Genomic DNA, 16,812 nt, shown 5'->3' on the forward strand with positions numbered 1-16,812 from the left:
CTCTAGAGGGAGTGCAGCGAAGGTCTACCAGACTGATTCCTGGGATGGCGGGATGCACAAGGAGAGATTGAATTGGTTAGGATTGTAGTCACAGGAGTTCAGAAGAATGAGGGAGGAGCTCATAGAAACCCATCAAATTCTAACAGGACTAGACAGGGTAGATGCAGGAAGGATGTTCCTGATCGTGGCTGTGTCCAGAATTAGGAGTCACAATCTGAGGATACGGGGGAGAACATTTAGGACAGGGATGACAAATTTCTTCACCCAGATAATAGCAAGCCTGTGGAATTTGTTACCACAGGAAGTAGTTGAGGCCAAAACATTGCCAAAGCATTTCAAGAAGCAGTTAGATATAGCACTTTGGGTGAAGGGGATCACAAGATATGAAAGGAAATCGAGATTAGGCTATTGAGTTGTATGATCAGCCATGATCATAACGAATGGCGAAGCAGGCAGAAAAGCACTAACTGGCCTCCTCCTGCTCCTATTTTCTATGTTCCTATGACACTCAGTTTATTAAAGGATTCACTTGGTGGCACAGTGCTACATCACAGTACCAGGTACTCGGGTTCGATTCCGGCCTTGGCTGACTGTTTGTGTGGAGTTAGCACGTTCTCCCCGTATCTGTGTGGGTTTCCTCCGGGTGCTGCTGTTTCTTCCCACAGTCCAAAGATGTGCAGGTTAGGTGGATTGGTCATGATCAATGTGCAGGGGTACCAGGATAGGGTGGAGGAGTGGGTCTCGGTAGGACAAAAGCAAATTACGGCGGATGCTGGAATCTGAAACGAAAGGGAAAATGCTGGAAAATCTCAACAGGTCTGGCAGCATCTGTAGGGAGAGAAAAGAGCTGACGTTTCGAGTCCAGTGACACTTTGTCAAAGCTAACAGACAGAGAAAGTGGGAAAGATTTATACTGTGGAGTGAGAATGAAAGATGAGTCATAGCCACAGAAACCCAGGGAAACCGGGTGCTAATGGCCACAGAAACCAATGGGAAAGAGTGCTAGGTAGGATGCTCTTTTGGAGGGTTGGTGCAGCTCCGATGGGCCGAATGACATCCTTCTGCACCATAGTGATTCTATGGATTCGATGCAGCTCTTCGGTTTATGCTGCATGTTAGTGGTTGAGGGAAGGCTTTGAGCTGCCATGTCAGGAAGCAGTCTGTTGGTTTTCGGACTTTTACATTGCACAGGAGGAAGCAACCTTTCTGTCTCACTGCAGCCTGGTCTGTGTCCGCTATTTGACACAAGGGTGTGTGGCAGGAACAGCAACATCTGTGGAGAGACTTAGGGATGAGGGAGCATCTGATGCCTTGCAGGGATCCGGCTGTTTCCCGCTGGGATGAAAGAACCTCTGCTCCATCTGTCGGCCCAGAGATCGAATCGGAAAGCTGTGAAGTGTTGTTGAACTTGTATATTTAATATAACCTGTATATTCAAGCAGTGAGTTGATGCATTGCATCAGAAATCAAAACTGTTCACCGACTTATATTCCTTTTCCAATACCTTTAAACAATGTGATTTCTCACAGTCTTTTGTCCTGTACGTTCACAGAATCCCTGCAATACTGAAGGAGACCATTTGGCCCATTGAATCTGCACCAACCCTCTGAAAGAGTACGACACCCAGGCCCACTCCCTGCCCGATCCCCATAACGCCTCCTAACCTTTGGACACCAAGTGGCAATTTAGCCGTGGCCAATCCACCTGATCTGCACATCTTCGGACTGTTATAGGATTTAAAACCCAAGTCTGGCATCATTCAGTCATTAGTGTGTGTAGTGACTCAGTCAGTGCGCTCTTGGTTCAGGAATAGTGGGTTGTGGGTTTGAGTTCCGCTCAATGAACCCTGAGCACATAATCAAGGCTCTTACATGTATTGCAGTTGAGAGAGCACCGCATTGTCAAAGGGCTGCTCTTCTATATGAGATATTCAACCAAGACCCTTCTCCTCTTTCAGTCAGCAATATCATTCTGAAGAGGAGAGGTGTTATCCCGTGAGTTCCTGACCAATACTTATCACCTCAACTAATATCACTGAAATGGGTCATCAGCTGATCATCATACTGCTGTCGGTGGGAGCTTGCTATGCACAGGTTGGCTGCTGAGTTTCCATTCATTAGGACAGAGATTAGCTTACATTTGAGGTAAAATCACTGGGGCTCGTGAGACTATGAAAGCTGCTATATAAATGCAATGTCTTTTCTTTTCACCTCTTTACTGCCTCATTTCTCTGGTATTGTCTTCCTCCTTATTTCCACAGTAAGAAGTCTTACAACACCAGGTTAAAGTCCAACAGGTTTGTTTGAATCACTAGCTTTCGGAGCAGTGCTCCTTCCTCGGGTGAATGAAGAGGTATTTTCCAGAAACATATATATAGACAAAGTCAAATATGCCAGACAATGCTTAGAATGCGAGCATTTGCAGGTAATTAAGTCTTTACAGATCCAGATATAGGGGTAACCCCAGGTTAAAGAGGTACGAATTGTCTCAAGCCAGGACAGTTGGTCGGATTTCGCATCGACATAGGTACCACCATTACACGTGAGGACACCACCCTCCAGGTACGCGGTACATACTCGTGCGACTCGAACAACGTTGTCTACCTCGTACGCTGCAGGAAAGGATGTCCCGAAGCGTGGTACATTGGCGAGACCATGCAGACCCTGCGACAACAGATGAACGGATATCACGCGACAATCACCAGGCAGGAATGTTCCCATCCAGTCGGGTATCACTTCAGCAGTCAAAGGCATTCAGCCTCTGATCTTCGGGTAACCGTTCTCCAAGGTGGCCTTCAGGACGCGCGACAACGTAAAATCGCCGAGCAGAAACTTCTAGCCAAGTTCCGCACACATGAGTATGGCCTCAACCGGGACCTTGGATTGATGTCACATTACATTCAGCTCCCACCATCTGGCCTGGGCTTGCAAAATCCTACCAACTGTCCTGGCTTGAGACAATTCACAACTTTTTAACCTGGCGTTACCCCTATCTCTGGATCTGTAAAGACTTAATTACCTGCAAATACTCGCATTCAAAGCGTTGTCTTGCATCTTTGAATTTGTCTATATATATGTTTCTGGAACATACCTCTGCATTCACCTGAGGAATGAGCAGTGCTCCGAAAGCTAGTGTTTGAAATAAACCTGTTGAACTTTAACCTAGTGTTATAAGACTTCTTACTGTGCTCACCCAAGTCCAACGCCGGCATCTCCACATCGTTATTTCCAGTCATAACAGTGGCTGGTTCTATTGATCAGCTCCTTCACACAAACACCTTCTCCAGATCAAACCATTGATTGTCATTTACTTTACTAGTACTCAGCCCAAGGTACAGCCTGAACACTCTGACAATAATGGAGGAATCCAATACCCGAGCTGCTCAGCAGCACTGAATCGACATTCCAAAGGCCGGGTTTTCTGGCTGCTCACGCTGGCGGGATCGTCTGGTCTTGCCAACGGCGCACCCTGCAGCGGTGAGGGGTGCGTTCAACGGGAAACCAGAAGACCCCGCCGCCAACCAATGACTAACTGCCCTCCGCTGCTGCAGAACACACTGCGGAGGAAGAGGAAAGTCCCGCTCAATGTCTGTGTGAAGATTTGGTGCATTCAGCAGATAAAACACACATATACTTCAGCTTTTATAGCGGTGATGACTCAGTAAGTTGAGTAAAGGTGTCCACTGTATCCCCTCACTTACCCCTCTTTTAGTCATAACCATGGACGACTACAGCACAAAAAAGGCCCTTCGGTCCATCATGTCTGTGCTGGTCAAAAAACAACCACCTAACTATTCTAATCCCTTTTTCCAGCACTTGGCCCATAGTTATATGCCCTGGGATTGCAAATGCACATCTAAATACTGAGTCTCTGCCTCCACCACCCTTTCAGACAGCGCGTTCCACACTCCCAACACCCTCTCAGTGAAAAGTTTTTTTCTCACATATCCTCCAAACCTTATGCCCCTTACCTTAAATCTATGCCCTCCAGTCATGTATCCCTCCATGAGTTCTTCCTGTCTACTCTATCTATGTCCCTCATAATTTTATACATCTCAGTCATGTCCCCCCTCAGTCTCCTCTGCGGAAAACAATGTCAATCTATCCAATCTCTCTTCATAACTAAATCTCTCCAGCCTAGGCAACACCTTGGTAAATTTCCTTTCCAGAGCTATCACATCCCTCCTATAATGTGGAGACCAGAACTGGACACTATACTCTAATTGTGGCCTAACCAACATTTTATACAGTTCCAGCTCTTAAACTCTCTGCTCTTAAACTCTATGCCTTGGCTAATATGCCTTCTTAACCACATTATCCAGCTGCCTTGATACCTTAAGGGACCAGTTTACATGCACAGAACGGGCCCTCTGATCCTCGGTGCTTCGCAGGGTCGCACTGTTCCCTTGCCTTGTTTATCCTGCCCAAGTGCATCACCTCACACTTCTCCGGTAAGTCCTCACTCACCCCTCTCTTCACTTACCACTCTCTTACCACTCACTTATCTTACTTACTCCTCTCTTAGCCCACACTTACCTTACTTACTCCTCTCTTTGCCACCACTTACCTCGGTTATCCCTCACTTACCCTTCAGTTACCTTGTTTACTCCTCTCTTGCCCCTCATGTACCTCACTTACTCTCTCTTTGCCTCACTTACCTTGCTTACCCCTCTCTTAACCCTTATCCCTCACTTACCTAGCTTCTCTTATGCCTCATTTACCTTGTTTACTCCTTCTTGCCTCACTTACTCCATCTTAGCCTTCACTGATTTCGCTTACCCCTCTCTTAGACTTCACTTAACTCGCTTACCCCTTTTATCCCTTACCTCACTGATTCCTCACTCAGCCTCCATTTACCTCACTTATCCTCTCAGCCCTCATTTATCTCATTTACCCCTCTCATAGCTCCCTTTTAGCCCTCACTTACCTCACTTTCCCCTCTCTTAGCCCTCACTTACCACGCTTATCTCTCTTACCTCGCTTACCCCGTCTTAGCCCTCACTGACCTCACTTCCCCCTCTCTGAGCCCTCACCTACCTCACTTACCCCTTTCTTATCCATCACCTACCTCGCCTACTCCGTCTTAGCCCTGATTTACCTCGCTTACTCCTTTCATAGACCTTGCTTACCTCATTTACCCCTCTATTAGCCCTCACTTACCCCGTTCGCCCTCGCTTACCTTACATACTCCTCTTAGCCCTGATTTACCTCACTTGCCCCTCTCTTAGCCCTCACTTACCTCACTTATGCCTCATTTACTCTTCTTTTACCTTCTTACTCCCTTGTAGCCGTCACTGAGCTCGCCTTCCCCTCATAGCCCTCACCTAACCTCGCTTACCCCTCTTAGCCCTTACTTACCTCACTTACTCCTCTCTTAACCCTCATTTGCCTCACTTACCCCTCTTAGCACTAATTTACCTATCTTACCTCTCTCTTAGCCCTCACTTACCCCTCTTAACCCTCACTTACATTGCTTACCCCTCTCCTAGCACTTTCTAGCCCTCACCTACATCACTTTTATCCCTCCCATCCCTCGCTTACTCCTCTCTCAGCCCTCACTCAGCCCTTCAATTACCTTGCTTACCCATCTCTTAGCCCTCACTTACCTCTCATTTAGCTCTCATTACCTCGCTTGCCCCTCACTTACTCCGCTTACCCCTCTCTTGGCCCCTACTTACCTCGCATACCCCTCACTTACCTCGCTTACCCCTCTCTTAGTCCTCACTTACTCCTCTCTTATGCTTCATTCACCTTGTTTATTCCTCTCTTTCGTTGCTTACTCCATCTTCGCCCTCACTGACCTCGCTTACCTCTCTTAGCACTCACTTACTTCGCTTACCCTTCGCTCACTTCATTTACTCCTCCTACCCCTTACTTACCTCACTTGCCCCTCTCTTAGCCCTCATTTACATCGCTTACCCCTCTTAACACTCACTTACCTCACTTACCCCTCTCTTAGCACTCTCTTAACTCTCACCTCCCTCCCTTTTAGCTCTCACGTACCTCACTTGCTCCTCTCTTAGCCCTTACTTACTTTGCATACCCTTCACTTGCCATGCTTACTCCTTCCTTATCTCTTATTTATCTCGCTTATCCTTCACTTACCTCGCTTACTCCTCTCTTATGCTTCATTTACCTCCTTTGCTCCTCTTTTTCCCTTCACTTACCTCGCTTACCCCTCTTAGACCTCGCCCACCTCTTCTACCCCTCTTTCTGTCCTCACTTAGACCTCTCATATCCCTCACCTCCTCGCTTAATCCTCTCTTAGCCCTTATTATTCTCACTCACTTCTCTCTTAGCCCTCACTTACCTCGCTCACCTCTCTCTCGGGTTAGGTGGATTGGCCATGCTACATTGCCCGTAGTGTAAGGTTAATGGGGGGATTGTTGGGTTACGGGTATACGGGTTACGTGGGTTTAAGTAGGGTGCTCATTGCTCGGCACAACATCGAGGGCCGAAGGGCCTGTTCTGTGCTGTACTGTTCTATGTTCTATGTTCTTACACCTCATGTATCTCGTTCACCATGCTCTTAGACCTCACTTATCCCTCTTGGCCTACCCTGAGGACTGCACGGTCGGCTGTCTTGGTCGTAAGCTATGGAATTCCGTCTGAAAACATCTCCGCCGATCTGACCTTCTTTATCACATTCCTTAAAAACTGGGACGCAATTTGACAAAAATATAAAGCCGCGTTTTGGCTCGGATAGCGGGTTGTTTCTCGGAGCTTGCAGCACCGACCCCGCTATTAAATGGGACTTTGTTTGTTATTGGGGCCTATGCGAGGAACGCCCTGCTGAGGCTGCACTTGCCTCCATTTTTAAATGCCACCCTGAATTCTCAACCCCCCCCCCCCCCCCCCCTCCCCTCCCCCCACTGCAGCTTCTGACGAGCAGACACAGATCGAAAGCAGGGATAAGAGGAGAAGAGTTGTTTTCATAGAATAACAGAAAAATACAGTGCAGAAAAGGCCCATCGTGTCTGCGCCACCGTTTTACTCAATGATATGTGAGAATCTGGAGTGTGCTGCATGAAAGGATATAGGAAACAGATTCGGTCGCAATTTTCAAAAGTGAATTGGATCCATTTTTGAAAAGAATGTAGGTGTTGGGCCTGGCAAGGGCTGCTGTGGAATTGGAGAACAGTAATGCCCACACTATGATGTAGAGAGTCACACAATAGCAGGCATACTGAGTAAGGAGAGATTCTAGTAGAATTCAACATGGAGTTAGTTCCCAAGTTTGGGCTACATTTTGTACATATGTGTATAGTTACGTGAGACCAATAAACACTTATGTTCAACCTTACAAGTCTCTGATCCTGTTACTGAGAGCTACTGAAAAAACCCTTGTAGCAAAGGATAGATTTTGAGCAGCAGGGTAGCACAATGGTTAGCACAGTTGTGTCACAGCTCCAGGGTCCCAGGTTTGATTTGAGTCACTGTCAAGTGCGGAGTCTGCACGTTCTTCTCATGTCTGCGTAGGTTTCCACCGGGTGCTCTGGTTTCCTCCCACAGTCCAAAGATGTGCAGGTTAGGTGCATTGGCCATGATAAATTGCCCTTGGTTGCCAAAAAGGTTGGGTGGGGTTACTGGTTTAAGGGGATAGGGTGGAGGTGTTGGCTTGGGTAAGGGTGCTCTTTCCAAGAGCCAGTGCAGACTTGATGGGCCGAATGGCCTCCTTCTGCACTGTAAATTCTATGATTTGCAGGGTTTATGAGGAGACAGCAGTGCAGTGGGACTAATGGGATAATTCTTTCAAATGGGATTTCCTTCTCTTCAACACTGTTCGGTGTATGTCACCCACAACAAGGCATTTGTCCAGCCAGCTACTTTTTGAACCACCGCAGAGAATCTTCACTCACCACATGGGTTGCCAACTTGTATGAAACAATAACAGCCTGTGTAAACAAACATCTCCTGACATCGAGCCAGGTTCCATGCTCAATATCCAATGCAAATGGCTCCTGGCCTCCCCTGAAATATCTGATCACACTGATACAATCTGGTTCCTTCATTGCTTTAAATACTTCAGTGTCTGTACCCCTGCAGTCAAGGCTTTTCTAGGCAGGTTCTGCTTGTATCACAGCGATGTTAATAGTGTTGGCTCTGGGCCTATGCGTCAGGTTTTTAATTGAATGTGGCTCTTTGTGTTTGACAGATTGTTAGTGTTTGGTTGATCTAATTAGCAGTTAGTAAGTGGAGAAGCCGTGCAATTTACTTGGAGCTGATGGGCTGTCAGTGCTAGTCTCCCACACTGACTGAGTTTCACACTCTGCTCGTACAGTGTTTAACATATCTCTGCTCACAGTTAAACTGTCAGATTTAGCCCAAATGCCGGGATGATAATGTGATTTGGACTAACAGACTGTGCTCACACACCTGGTTGCTATTTAAATGTGACTCTCACAGAAGAAAACCAAATCACTTTTCATCTCTTTATTTCGCTTTTCTCTCACAGACTTTCTGCCTCCTACTCTCTGCCTCATTCGCCTCTCACTCTCTCATTCTCTCTCTCTCTTGTCCTCATGTTCCCTTTCTCTGTCTCACTTCCCGCCCCCCCACCCCCCCACCATTCATGGGTTGTGGGTGTCGCAAACAAGGCCAGTATTTTGTTGCCCATCCCTAATTGCCCTTGAACTGAGTGAAGCGCGAGCCCATTTCAGAGGGAATGTTAAGAGTCACATGTTGCTGTGGGTCTGGAGTCACATGTAATAATAATAATAATCGCTTATTGTCACAAGTAGGCTTCAATGAAGTTACTGTGAAAAGCCCCTAGTTGCCACATTCCAGCACCTGTTCAGGGAATTGAACCCGCGCTGCTGGCCTTGTTCTGCATTACAAACCAGCTGTTTAGCCCACTCTGCTAAACTAGCCCCATTCACGTAGGCCAGACCATGTAAGGACAGCAGATTTCCTTCCCTAAAGGACAGTCATGAACCAGGTGTGTTTTTCGGACACCCGATGATAGTTCTATATGGGCACCATTACTGAGGCTAGCTTTTCAATTCCAGATTTATTAATTGAATTTAAATTAGACCCGCTGCCGTGGTGGGATTTGAACCAATGTCCCCAGAGCATTAGTTTGAGCCTCTGGATTACTAGTCCAGTGACATTACCACAATACATCCATCTCCCTCGCTCCTTCTCACCGTCTTCCTCAGTAGCTCTATATTTTAAACGGTTGAAAAATATATTAATTCATGGGATGTGTGTGTTACTGGCTAGGCCAGCATTTATTATCCATCCCTAGTTTCCCTTGAGAAGGTGGAGGTGAGCTTCCTTCTTGAACTGCTGCAATCCATGTGGTGTATGTACACCCACTATGCTGTTAGGGAGGGAGTTCCAGGATTTTGACCCAGAGACAACGAAGGAACGGTGATATTCCTGTACCAGCCTCCCCGAACAGGAGCCAGAATGTGGCGACTAGGGGCTTTTCACAGTAACTTCATTTGAAGCCCACTTGTGACAATAAGCGATTTTCATTTCATTTCATTTCATATTTGCAAGTCAGGATGGTGAGCAACTTGGATGGTAAACGCCAGGTGGTAGTGTTCCCAGGTATCTGCTGCTCTTGTCCTTCCAGCTGGCAAAGATTGCCGGTTTGGAAAATGTCGTAGAGGAGCCTTGGTGAGTTCAACTTGTAGATGGTACGGGCTGCTGCCACTCTGCATCGGTGGTGGAGGGAATTAATGTTTAAGCTGGTGGATGACAATCCAATCAAGCGGGCTACTTGAGACTGTGTCTCAGCAGAGAGATAGTGCAGCACCTGTGCCACGTCCTCGTGAACATGGCACCCCATGGAAGAGGAGGACACCTGCTCCCATTGGCTGTGAATGTCACTGCAGCCATAGACTTTAATGCCACCGGGTCATTCTAGAGCTAGAGCCGGGTCCTGTGTGGCACATCCCAATCTACAGCCCGCAACTGCATCTAGGAAGTGACGGATGCTCTGTAAGCCCGGGCATCAAGCTGTGTCACCTTGAAGCTGGACCAGCTCCACCAAGATACCCAGGCTGCATAATTTGCCAGGATGTCCAAGTCCAGGGGACGATCGATGGCATACATATCGCCCTGCAAGCACGGGGGCATCAGGGAGTGCCCTATATGAACAGACCGATTTGCCTGCGGCATCCTCGACACGGAGATCAGTGAAAACATTTGATCAAAGCTCATCTAACCTTGCTGTAGGCAGTACAGATAGCCAACTCCCACAAGAACGCGGAGCCGTGGGTGAAAGAGCTCCAAGGCTTGCCGATCCTTAGTCTGGGATGTCTGAACGAGCAGCAGGCGGCTTACCAAAGTCCTGAGGAATGGGACCCCGGAAGTTGGGTGCATGCCACAGACACAGAGGGCGCCACCACAGAATGCCTGATGGCAGGTGAGATGACTCTTACAACCAGGGTAACGCAGCTGATGGTCAGAGGTAGTCGAAGGGGTGCCAGGACCGAGGACCCCAACCCCCACTGACCCTCCTGACCGGACATACTATGTGGAGGATTTGGATGACTCCGATTAGAGACAGTGGACTCGTCCATATTTAAGAACGCAGCGACCAATTTAAATGAGTATGCCACCACCTTCACAGACTTCATCAGCAAATGTGTGAACAACTGCGTGCCAATGAAAGCAGTACGTAAGTTCCCCGACTAGAAACCAATCTCGAGATTGACTCCTTATTGAAGGACAGGTCTGAGGCGTTCAAGTCAGGTGACCCTGACCTGTACAAGAAATCCAGGTACAACCTCTGCAAAGCCATCCGAGATGGCAAGACAGAATATTAGTCCAAGCTAAAATCACAGACTAGCGATACAGACTCTCAGCAGTTGTGGCAAGGCCTAAACAGCATAACGGGCGACAAATCGAAGCCGTGCAATATCTCCAGCAACAGCGCTCCCCTCCCTGATGAACGCAATGCATTCTGTGCTCGGTTCGAACAGGAGACCAACGATCCGCTGTCGAGTGCCCCAGCAGCCCATAACACACCCATACCCACCTTCACAGCTTCCAAAGCCAGATCGGCCTTCCTGAAAGTGAACCCTCGGAAGGCGACTGGTCCAGACGGGATCCCTGGTCGTGCACTCAGAGCCTGCGCGGACCAGCGGGCAGATGTGTTTGCAGATATCTTTAACCAGTCCCTACTCCAGGAGGTCCCCACCTGCTTCAAGAAGCCCATCATCATACTGGTGCCAAAGAAGAACCAAGCAACGTACCTCAATGACTACCGTCTGGTGGCCCTGACTTCAGTCGTAATGAAGTGCTTCAAGAGGTTGTTCCATGAAGCGCTTCACCTCCATACTCTCAGAATGCCTTGATCCACTGCAATTCGCACATCCCGCAACCGGTCCACAACAGATGCCACCTCCCTGGCCCTACACTCATCCCAAGAGCATCTCGACAACAAGTACTCCTACATCAGACTCCTATTTATTGACTACAGCTCTGCCTTCAACACCATAATCTCAGCCAAGTTCAGATCAAAGCTCCAAAACCTAGGACTTGGCTCCTCACTCTGCAACTGTATCCTCGACTTTCTGACCAACAGACCACAATCAGTAAGAATAAACAACAACACCTTCTCCACAATAGTCTTCAATACCGGGGCCAAGCAAGGCTGCGTACTTAGCCCCCTACTCTACTCCCTGTACACACACGACTGTGTGGCAAAATTTGGTTCCAACTCCACCTACAAGTTTGCTGATGATACGACCATAGTGGGCTGGATCTCGAATAATGACGGGTCAGAATACAGGAGGGAGATAGAGAACCTAGTGGAGTCGTGCAGCAACAACAATCTGTCCCTCAATGCCAGCAAAACTAAAGAGCTGGTTATTGACTTCAGGAAGCAAAGTACTGTACACACCCCTGTCAGCATCAAAGGGGCCGAGGTGGAGATGGTTAGCAGTTTCAAATTCCCAGGGTTACACTCTCCAAACATCTGTCCTGGTCCACCCACGTCGGCACTACCACCAAGAAAGCACAACAGCACAACTTCCTCAGGAAACTAAGGAATGTCCACGTTAACTCTTACCAACTTTTACAGAGCACCATAGAAAGCATCCTATCGGGCTGCATCACAGCCTGGTATGACAACTGCTCGGCCCAAGACCATAAGAAACTTCAGAGAGTCGTGAACACAGCCCAGTCCATCACACAAACCTGCCTCCCATCCATTCACTCAATCAATACCTCCCGTTGCCTGTGGAAAGCGGGCAGCATAATCAAAGACCCCTCCCACCCATTTTACTCACTCTTTCAACTTCTTCCTTCGGGCAGGAGATACAAAAGTCTGAGAACACCCACGAACAGACTCAAAAACAGTTTCTTCCCCACTGTTATCAGACTTCTAAACGACCCTCTTCAGGATTGACCTCATTAACACCACACTCCTGATCCTGTTAGGGTGGAGGTCAACCTGTCCACCCTGTGCCCTGGCATGGCAGGGGGACCTGTGGAATTCTTGACACTTGAAAAGGTCAAATTTGAACTGAACAAAGAACAAAGAAAATTACAGCACAGGAACAGGCCCTTCGGCCCTCCCAGCCTGCGCCGATCCACTGAGGGGAAGGATGGAGGGAGTCTACAATTCATGGGCATTATTCATTATGCACTTTCAAAAATTGGATCACATTGAACACTGGGGTCGGGGGGGGGGGGGGGGCACTGGGATGGTTGGGGGGAGAGGGACTGTATGTGTTAATGGTGACTATGGGTGATTCCTGATTCCTTTTTGTCATTTGTTTATGTTAACATGCGGGCTAATGTCTGGGGTTTGGTGGGAGGATGAGATCGTTGGTATTGATATGGGGATAGACATTACATTCGTTACTGATTATTGTTTATTGTTGGGTATAAATTTTGGAGAAAACATGAAAAAGGAGAATAAAAATATTTTTTAAAAAACTCACCACGCCGCTGTATGCTTCCCCCATTGCCGCTGTTTATGTATTTACATTGTGTAGCTTGTGTTGCCCTATTATGTATTTTCTTTTATTTCCTTTTCTTTTCGTGTACTTAAAGATCTGTTGAGCTGCTCACAGAAAAATACTTTTCACTGTACCTCGGTACATGTGACAATCAACAAATCCAATCCTATGACCAGCTGCACTGCATGACTGCACCAAGGGTGGCCCCAATCCAGGTGACACCAGTGCGACGATCTCCGTAGTCAGCAACTGTACATTTGGCAAAATCCAGTCCGGCCTCCGAACGCTGGCTCTCCATGCCACCGATGCCCGGCTGGCCACATATACTGTGGAGCTGTTGGCCATTAAGGGCAATGCTATAGTCCAGGTGGCGTATGGACAACAATTGCCAAGTCTGCCGCTGGTAGTGGTTTGCGGGGGCAGGCCAATTTGCTGGGCTGTGACTGGTTGCGACATCCAAAACTGGACTGGCAGACAGTCAGACGTACCCAAATGAAATGAAAAATGAAAATCGCTTATTGTCACGAATAGGCTTCAATGAAGTTACTGTGAAAAGCCCCCAGTCGCCACATTCCGGCGCCTGTCCGGGGAGGCTGGTACGGGAATCGAACCATGCTGCTGGCCTGCTTGGTCTGCTTGAAAAGCCAGCGATTTAGCTGAGTGAGCTAAACCAGCCCAGAAGGGGTTTTGGCAAAGTTCCCTGGAGTCTTTCAGGATGGCTTAGGAACGATTAAAGGTGCAGTGGCCAGGAACCACATTGGCTAGCCTCCAGTCCTCCGACTCATCCCCTATGGCAAGGGAGGAATTGTAAATTATTGCCAGTGCTCCTGTTCCCCTTAGATGAAGAGTCAGTTACAAGGGGACACAAGTTCAAGGTGAGAGGCAGGAGGGGGGACTTGAGGAAAAACATTTTTACCCAGAGGGTGGTGACGGTCTGGAACGCACTTCTTGGGAGGGTAGTGCAGGCGGGTTGCCTCACATGCTTTAAGAAGTACCTGGATGAGCACTTGACACGCATAACATTCAAGGCTATGGGCCAAATGCTGGCAAATAGGATTAGGTAGGCAGGACAGGTGTCTTTCATGCGTTGGTGCAGACTGTATTATTCTGCGATTCTGTGATTATATCTTCCTGTAACCCAAGACACTCAGCCTCACTGTTAACCACCCGGCTAATCTTTGTGCCATTCGCAAACCTTCTGATCTTACACCCCACATAGCTATCTTTGTTGTTTATATAAATGACAAACAGTAAGGGACCCAGCACAGATCCCTGTGGTACGCCACTGGACACTGGCTTCTCGCCACTAAAGCAGCCATCTGTCATCACCCTCTGTCTCCCACACTATGTGGAGAATGAGGATGACTTTTGAATCGACCTTTTCAAGTTACCCTGTATCCTATGTGCATTTCCTGCCTTTATAAGTCTCCCATGTGGGACCTTGTCAACGGCTTTGCTGAAATTCAAGTAAACTTCATCCTCTTTCACTTCCTTCTCTATCTCGCCTGAAGATTTTGTATCCTGGAATACTGAGCTGCCAGTTCTGCCCCTCTCTCAACCATGTCTCATATCAATCTGGCGAACTACATGCTTATGTTTCCATCCTCATATGCCCTGAAGAAGATGAAACTCATTATTGTAGCAATACATCACTGCTCATCTTTGCAGAGGTATTCCAGAATAGCTGGTTTCATAACATTATGGCCGAAAATGGAAAATATTGGGCAGGATCATCGCGTTTTACAACAGCATCAACAGGTCCCCAGGATCAGCGATTCTGCACCCTACAGAGGGCCAGCACAGCACTGGAGCGACTCACGCAACTCCAGCTGCTGATACCGGCATCAAACGGGCATCGCGAGTCTGCGCATGCGTGCTGCGGTCTGCACTAACTCACACATGCTGTGACCAGCGCGAACTCGTGCATGCGCACTAGTTGCTTTCTCCGACCTGGCCCCAACGCAACATGGTGTGGACCTGCAGGGGCCCGGCGCAGAGTAAAAGTGGCCCCCAGAAGGAGAAGCTGGCCCGCCAATTGGTAGGCCCCGATCGTGGGCCAGGCCACGGTGGAGGCCCCCTCCCGGGTCGGACCCCACTTCCCCCCCATCATGCTGCCCCCCCCCCCCCCCCCCCACAGGATGGAGGCCGAGGTCCCGCCGGGTAGGACCACATGTGAATGGCGCCGGTGGGACTCGGCCTATCTCAGTGGCCACTCGGGCCATCCCGCATGGAGAATCCCGCGCCAACGCTAATGGCACAGATTTTCCGGTCACCAGAGAATCGGCGGACTAGTGTCGCGTAAATTGCCCCCCCCCGACCGGCAGATCCCTCCGACCCGGCCCGGGGTCAGAGAATCCTGCCCATTGTGCTTCATCTTCGGAAGCTAAAAGCATGAAAAAGGTTGTTAAAATTAATCTGGGTGCTGAAACACTGGCTCTTGGGTAGGCAGTGGATATAGGATTGTATTTATCAAATGGTTTAAGTGCGATTCTGTACAAGGGTTGCACTGAAGATAGTAGATCCATGTAATATTTTTAGATAATAATTCATCATGAGATCATATTATCTGTCTGAATGGTGAGAGTGAGAAAAGACGACAGAATTTCAAGATTGCTGGCGCTTTAAACAAATGCTGGAAAGGAAGGAAATCACTAAATTTAAATGGACAGATCCAAGACATCAACTGATCATTTTTCAGAAAGAAGCATGTGTACAAAGACCCTCTTTGGGATCCATGAGAAGGGATGTCTCGCAATAAAATGTTTTGTCAGAATATGGATTTAATTTGTTTTGAGATTTTGATTGCACACACTAACTCATTTTTAATTCAACAGCAAGGAGGGGATCTGTTAATTCTATATTAATTTAGTTTAATTGTATGCAGGTGGTGAACATAAATTGAAGATTCACTTGACCTATAAATAGTAGTGACTAAAACTGTGGTAGGGCTAGGAACTGTATGTTTGTATTGTGTAGCTCCGTAAATTAAAACAAAAATGTGTCAAGATTGGCTCCAGTTCTACCCTTCATCAGCTGACTTTCTGGATTAGAATACTTTCAACACATCATTTTGATTCATTACTTAACTCATTGCCATTCCCTTTAGCCTTGCAATGTCCATCTGTTTGACATTTACTCTCTCCTGTCTTTCACCCTATCACTGGTTTTCCTTTTGTTCTTTTTGCCTATCCTTCTATTAAATTGCTGAAAACCTATTACATTTCTAATTTTTCCAAGTTCTGATGAAAGGTCAACAATGTGAAATGTTAAGTCTCTTTCTCTCTCTCTGCAGGCTGCCAGGCCTACTGAACATTTCCAGCACGTTCTGCTTTTATTTATGATTTCCAACGTCTTTAGTATTTTGCTTTTGTGCTGGATTAAAACTCCACAAAACAGTCCATCAAACATCAAAGAGGGGGAGGGCAACGGGCAGAAAGTTCTCAACTGAGACCTGTAAGAAAATTCAAAGGAAGGAGAAGAGTTTCACTGCTGAATGGTTACTGAGGGTTCTGAGGGTTCCAATCAAATCTTCAGTGAATTGACAACTGGGTGACAGGGGTGGGAACTATCCTATCACCTGTTCTGCAATTAAATTGAATTTGATTTATTGTTATGTGTACAGAGTTACAATGAGGAATTGTTCTGTGTACAGTCCAGCCAGATGGTTTCATACATGAAAAAACATAGGACAAGCATAAATACGTAATGTAAATATGTAAGTACAGGCATACAAAATGTATTACTCAGTAGAGAAGACGTGTGAAACGATCAGTTCAGTCCATAAGAGGGTCATTTAGGAGTCTGGTAACAATGAGGAAGAAGCTGTTTTTGAACCTATTTGTGCGTGTTCTCAGACTACTGTATCTCCTGCCCGATGGAAGAAGTTGGAAGAG

The 16,812-nt window shown here is 47.5% G+C and overlaps 1 protein-coding gene across 2 annotated transcripts in view; it reads left to right on the top strand.

The window, feature by feature from the left end:
- The window catches only part of necab2 (N-terminal EF-hand calcium binding protein 2), a 218,017-nt gene that overhangs the window by 192,179 nt on the left and 9,026 nt on the right, over window positions 1–16,812 (top strand). The window lies entirely within an intron of this gene.

The sequence above is a fragment of the Scyliorhinus canicula genome, chromosome 9 (assembly GCF_902713615.1).
Source record: "Scyliorhinus canicula chromosome 9, sScyCan1.1, whole genome shotgun sequence".
NCBI classification, from domain to species: domain Eukaryota; kingdom Metazoa; phylum Chordata; class Chondrichthyes; order Carcharhiniformes; family Scyliorhinidae; genus Scyliorhinus; species Scyliorhinus canicula.